General features: G+C 34.4%; 1 pseudogene; it reads left to right on the top strand.

Moving 5' to 3' along the window:
- The first annotated feature begins 5,033 nt into the window (after window positions 1-5,033).
- On the top strand, window positions 5,034-5,161 carry LOC145246340 (U2 spliceosomal RNA; annotated as a pseudogene).
- The last annotated feature ends 1,114 nt before the right edge of the window (window positions 5,162-6,275 follow it).

Below are 6,275 nucleotides of genomic sequence, written 5' to 3' on the forward strand. Positions count from 1 at the left end.
GAACTCACTTCTGAAAACATAATTTCTTGTCTTTTCACTGCGAGCTTAATTGAGTGATGCAATCATGAAAGATCTGCTCGACCCATAAATCATAACGTGGCAGAAGAGCGAAGACTTTGGTGTAACATGTCTGTCTTTCTGTCTGTTTGTCTGCCTGTCTCTATCTATCTGTCTAGCTAGCTGGCTACCTACCTAGCTTTCTTCTTTCTAAGACAGTGAGCAATCTTTTAATGTATGCCACTCTCTGATATCTGTAACTGTACTGTCATTTTGTTCTAAAGCTAATAAATCCTCCATTAAAAAGAAGCCTCGTCTGTTCATTTGATCAGGACGATGATGATGCGAAAAAAGTTCCAGCCACAATAAGATCATGTATACCTCAGACGATGCAACATTGCAATACGCAGACACATGAAAAGTCATCACACGATTTTATTAATATAGGTGTTACATATTCATACAAACACATTTACATTCCTTGAAAAACAATTTTATTTATCCAGACAACCAATTCATTTTACCTTGACACCGGTGTTGAATCTACCATTCAATTTTACTCATAAATCACTAGCCATAATCTAGAAGACAATCCAACTTTCTGATTGATCGTTATGGACCGGAAGATTTCATGACGAGCACAATAAACCAGATAATAACAATTAGTGAGTGTGCAAACAGTTTGGTACATACATGGTGCCATGCAATACTTCTAACCAGTTGTGTGCAGAGAGTGTAGCCGATGCGGTAATAGACCAGGGCATCCAAATTGCATCTAATAATTTTCAAACTATCTCTCTATTTCATATTTGTCAGAACTAGGACTTATATTTGAGCCGTCTAGCAACACAATCAAGGAGTTGGTTCTGGGCAACGCTCTGGTATCATCATATCTCTGCATGTCACTGCCTCTGACACACTTCTCTCTTAACATTGCTTTAATTTCTGCTGTGATGATAGTCATTATCTTTGAGCTAACTTCACAGATAAATATCTCAGGAATTAAAGTCCGGTGAATGTGAAGCTCTTTCAGAATCAAATTTCTAATGTTGAAACGATCACTAAAGCTATTCTAACGTTCGGGGAGTTATCTGATCATCCCATACAACACGTCTTCATTAGCCTCCAAAATTTTAGTTATTGATCAGTGTTGATCAAAGCAAAGGTGTATATTTGAAGCATATCATTGAACAGCAATAAAAGAAAGACTGTTGGACATTCAACATTGAAATTTGGTGGGCAAGTAAGATATAGGCTGAACTTTATTTGCAATTATTGTGTTATTAATGTGATTACAGAAACGGGTGTGGATTTGATTAAAGATCGTTTGTCTCATGCTTCAGTATTAATAACCTAAAAAAAGGTTGGTATGTCATAAAACAACTAAATCAAACTAATAAAGTACTCCAACGATTGCACTAGACCGAAAAAAACCAATACAAGTATCTAAGCTATTGAACTAGATCAAACCAAATCAAGCATTCAAACTACTGCACTAAATCAATCCAAGTATTTCAATTATTGGACTAGAACAAACCAAACCAAGTATTGCACTGGATCAAATCAAACCAAGTAACTAAACTATTTTACTAAACCAAATCAAACCAACTATCCAAACGGGTGAAGTAGATCAAACGAAATATCCAAACTATTGAACCAGATCGGACCAAACCAAACTAAACTAAATCAAGTATCCAAACTATTGAACTAGCCCAAACCAGACCAAGTACCGAAACTGTTGAACCAAACTAAACCAAATTAAGGATTTATAAAATTGATATACCAAACCAGACCAAATAAAATATCCAAACTATTGCACTAGTATTGTGGAGAGAAATCTCAAATCAACAAGAAAGAAGAAAATATTGTTGCAAAGATTGATGAAGTTCTTGTTAGTTGTAATCCACAACATTCTTTTGCAAGATATGTCAGATACGTTGGCAAGTCTTGTAAGCAAGTAAGATTTATTACGTGTGTCTATCTCACATGATCTTCACAAATGAATACGAGCAGAAAAGTAAATTATGATATATTTTTATAGACAGCCTTGCGAGTGTTGCTCAGCAAACCTGGTGTGTAAAACTATCAATAGCACAAATTGATTTATGCAGAGAGAAAAAAGTACAAGATAAGGAAATAAGTTTCACGATAAAAAGTCAACTTAATCAAACAGATTTTCTACAAAGAACTTTAAAGAAATAAGATAATCTACTGATATGCAGATCATAAAATACTGTTGTTTTTATCTGCTGTCGATATTACATATATAGATATGAGCACACGCTTTAAACTAAATATCCCAAAGTCACAATAGTCGATCTTATAGTAAGGCAACTAAGGCATACTAATTTAGCTGGGCTTCATGCTGGACTAGAAAACTTCTCATACCTGGAAGCAATTCATCTCTATAAATCCACCACGTTGCCATATCTATTCTGGCGCACCAACTATTACTTTCTCTCTCTTTAACAGGGTTTAAAAGAGAATTTCTAACCTAAGAGGTTCTGCACAGTCTACCAAGCTTCAGCCTCTGTCACATCGCCACAGTGTTGCATCCTTGTGTTTGTTTTACAAGTACTTTAAGATAATCTGTTCTGAGGAACTTGCTGTACCTGTACTGCTTCAATGTAGATACATCCTTTCTACCCGAGCAGCAAAATCCCACCTCTTCTCTGGTACATGTTCTTAGATGGCAGGAGGTTTTCTACTCTGATAGCTTCTTTCTTCAGATCACTTCCATTTTAAATTCTCTCCCTGCTCCCTGTTTCCTTGATTGTACGAACATGCAGAAATTTAAATGTAATATGAACATCTTGCTGTCCAACTTTGTAGTCAGAGATTCTGAAGAGGTCTGAGTCAAAATTTTAATCCTTGAAAAATCAACAGACAGTGAATCGGATATTCTTGGATCCTAAGAGCTGGAGTCAAACTTTATATCCTTTCTGCAAAAAAAAAAAAAAGAAAAAAAATACATTCCTTTCTTCCTTCATGTACTAGTTTCAGTTAAAATTTGCACAAAAAATTATTTGCGGGGACTTTCCATCTGCAGAAATATTACTGCGGGATTGTTTTCATGCAATTTATAGCATGGCCAGATTCAAACAAGTTCCTGTAGTAAACTATGTCCACAAGTAATCAAATTTGTCCTTCCCTCAGAAAAACAACTACCCTTATTTTTCTTTCAATTTGACAGCTCCACTTCTGCATCCCTTTTTGAGAACAAAATGTTGACTCCCGAAACTATCAAAAACGTTATACCATCTCGAATATTCTTATTAATATTTAGCAGCATTATTTTTAATTTTCACATTTATTTAATATGTGAAAGAGTTTTTGAAAAGTAAATAAATTTTCTGAAAGTTCGTAACCCAAATACTTTGAGTCGTATTATTTGCATTCTTTGGACTACTCTTCTCATCTTGGGTGTCATTTTCACAACTTTTTGGTCCATCTAATCTCCAACCTTCTTCAGGTGTATTTTGTTGAACTCGAGAATTCGGACGGAATTTTGAACGAACTCCTTTATTTATTTTACTAGGGAATTTCAACAGAGACATTTCCCAGATTGACAAGATACAGCTGAAGAAGATCGGAGGTTAAATCGACTGAAACATTGTGAAAATCACACTCAAGATGAATCCAAATAATACAAATAAATCCTCATCTCCAAAATTCAGAAACGTTGTCTTCAATTGTTTCATTTTGTTGATATTTTCTTTCGCCATTCTCGTTTTTCTGCATTGTTATCAGCCTTCATAAATACCCACACATCTGCTAGTTCACATCATTAATAGTCCTCAATTTTTCATGAGGTTCTTTATCTTCCAACTGAGAATCATTCCATCTCATCAACCTTTATCCTCACATGACTTTTGGCCTTGATAAGTGGTGACAATTTTTTTTTAGATAAACTACAATAAAAATTTTCTTTCCTTTCTATTCATTCATTATTTCGTTTCAAGACAATTGGGCTTCTGCTCATGTGACTAATTGATTTATACGCAATGAATATATTTTGTAATCTCTCCTCGTGCGTACAATTAAATATCAAATGTATATAAACCTGTCACCAGATTAAATAATTAAATCTAAAATAACTTTATCATTGTCGCAACTCTTACAGGAGTTACAATATGATAATGGAATTTTTTTAATTTTTATTTTCTTTTTGTTAGGATTGTTTTGTTGGTCTTTTTGTCTAACCGAAAGTGACACAAATAACACCAATCCTTATTTGCACTACTGATGTAACTAAAGAAAATGAACAGTGGTATTTAACACAGTCATCCTTTTAAATAATATTCTGTTCTACTAAAATTAGAGGTCCCAATTCTACATTAAACCAAAATTATATATATATATATATATATATATATATATATATATATATATATATATATATAATTTTAGTAGAACAGAATATTCCCGAAAGGATGAAACACCAGAGTTTGTAGGCATTAAATAATTATTATAGCAAATAATAATGTCAGCCCCTTTAAGAAACTTGTTTCTAATCGTTGAGCATTTTCAGTTGTAATAAAGTCGTTCAACTTAGCTCACACGCGTAGATCAAAGTGCAGTATCTGTTCCGGCAGATACTGCAAGCAAAGACCATATGTGGGGGCAACTCCACATATAAGACCTTGGTCAATGTTGGGGCAACCCTTCATACTAATTGTCATTATTCAGCTCCCCTACTCCCCGGGGAGATGGTCTCCATTTCGCCTTCACTCCTCACATAAAAAATCGGCCTTGCGCCTAATTTGTTCGGTGGGGGAGCAAATAAATACCGCTTTTCTTGACCCTTTTGGCCAAGATCAAAGTGTAGTTCCGTTCTGGCAGATACTGCAAGCAAAGACCATATGAGGGGGCAACCTCACATATAAAACCTTGGTCAATGTAGGGGCAACCCTTCATACCAATTGTCACTATCCAGCTCCCCCTACTCCTCGAGGAGTTGGTCCCCATTTCGCCTTCACTCCTCACATAAAAAATCGGCCTTGCGCCTAATTTTCTCGGTGGGGGAGCAAATAAATACCGCTTTTCTTGACCTTTTGGCCAAGATCAAAGTGTAGTATCTGTTCTTACTACCTGCTGTACTTATTGTGATATAAAGTGGGGGATCACTTTTCTGTATTTATTTAATGTAAAATGATCACCCATTTTACAACCAGTAAGTCTCAAAGCCATTCAAGTTATTCGCCAGATCATTCAAGTTGTTTTTGAAGGATTCCAGTTATTTGTTAAGCATTCAAGTCATTCTTAAGGTCATTCAATTCATACTTAAGTTTATTAAAGTCATTCTAAATCATTTACTTTTTACTTATTTAAGTCATTCCAGCCCATTTTTCGGTCATTTTAGTTTATCTTTAAGAATTTCACGTCAGTCCTATATTCACGCATTCATTCATTACACGAGAGTAGGTGACTAATTGCTATCGGCCTTGTTTGAATTTATTCTCCATTTTTTAATACACCTTTCTTAAAAACATTCATACATTCTCTTCTACACTACCAACGTAAATAAATAACCCTGAAAATATGTTTTTTTTAAATTGCGTTACAAATAAATAATCAATGCAACAATTAAACGTATTGTTTTACTGTGTACGTTTTCAGCATCCCAATTGTTTTTTTTCACGTTTAAATGAAAAGATATATCAAAATTTGAATTTAACTTTAGCATTATGCTATCTGTTCAGTGCACATTTACCTTCAATGGCTGTAAGTTTTTTTTTTTAATAAACAATTATAAACAGAACGATTCATAGAAATCTATCTATATTCTTTTTTCATTTTAATATACTTTCATAGAAATGTTTCTATTATGCCACAAAAAAACTATATTCTTTACGTCACAAGTGTCACGCTCATACATTAATTCCATAGCTAATATAACACACTGACCCAACGGGTCACGGGTAGTCTGGTATATATATATATATATATATATATATATATATAAATCACACACACATTGTTGCAGGAAAATCTGACACTTGACAAAAAGAAACTAAATAGGCAATGGAAACAGCGGTAGTTTATTTAGCAACAGTTAAATACCATATTATTTTTTAATGTAACCACTGCCGACCGAGAGGACCATTTCAAGGCGGAAGCAAAATGAGTCATACATTTTGCACGATATGCATTGACAACAACCATAGAGATGGTCATGTTGTGGCTGTACTTAATGAATCCAAAAATAGTCAACGAAGTTGCAGTCGGGTGTGATGGGCGTCACATAGATAGTTCGGTGACAATCGGTAATGGACGTC

Source organism: Euprymna scolopes, chromosome 23 (genome assembly GCF_053919585.1).
Source record: "Euprymna scolopes isolate OS-2025 chromosome 23, ASM5391958v1, whole genome shotgun sequence".
Classification (NCBI taxonomy): Eukaryota; Metazoa; Mollusca; class Cephalopoda; order Sepiida; family Sepiolidae; genus Euprymna; species Euprymna scolopes.